Below are 902 nucleotides of genomic sequence, written 5' to 3' on the forward strand. Positions count from 1 at the left end.
CCCCTCCCTTCTCCTCTCTTTCTGCAGCCATGGTGACTTGGCAGTACTGGTGTCTGCTTGCAGCTGACTGTTTTAAATTAATCACGAGTGTCAGTGCCACAGCCCTGACTGATCAAATGATTGGAAAGCACGCTCTATTGAGATGGCACAACGCAGTGTTCGAACACTTACAATTCGCACCTCACAAATGTGGACGTAGTTATAAGTGTAGCCTTTTATTTATTTTAAGGGCCGTTCCGGTGTTGTGAAAAGTATTCTGTACTAGAGGATCGTATTACTGTCTGTTTGCTCACGTGCATCAGTCGGAGTGTAATCAGCGAGAGATCTTAAGACAGGTGAAAAGCGTTTGGTTAATGGTGAATATTGACCTGTTGTGCGTACCGTTGTGGCTCCCGCTGGTAGCAGCGGATAGTCGCTGCATTTGAGGTAAAAACGACGCAATTTTTTATTGTGTAAGGTGCCAGGAATATAAGGAGCCCCGGGTTGCACTGTCTGTTCGTTCACACGCATCTATTGGATCGACAGCTGCCTTTAGCGGTGCCTTTACCGATTACCTCCATCATTCAAAGCATTCGGCACGAGCGATCGTCTGTGAGTGACGCCCCGCCCCCGACTCTCTGATTGACAGGTCTCCGTGTAAGCCACATACAGTCTATGGTAAACCAGCGGAAATTCCAATGCATTTGAGTTTGGCAGGTTACATGCGAGACGCAGAGAGAGTGAAAAAGCAGACGTGGTAATTAATTACAGGCTCGTAACTCGTAAGACATGGGAAATACAGTTGCAAATGGACTATGCTTTTTCATTTGAAATTTGGCAGTCACTGTGCGTTTGTGAAAGCAAGATTTGCAATTGCGTTTGGATTATGTCACAATTTATGCGTCCACATATGGAAAACACAA

Source organism: Sinocyclocheilus grahami, unplaced genomic scaffold (assembly GCF_001515645.1).
Source record: "Sinocyclocheilus grahami isolate Dianchi unplaced genomic scaffold, SAMN03320097.WGS_v1.1 scaffold18323.1, whole genome shotgun sequence".
In the NCBI taxonomy this organism is placed as follows: Eukaryota; Metazoa; Chordata; class Actinopteri; order Cypriniformes; family Cyprinidae; genus Sinocyclocheilus; species Sinocyclocheilus grahami.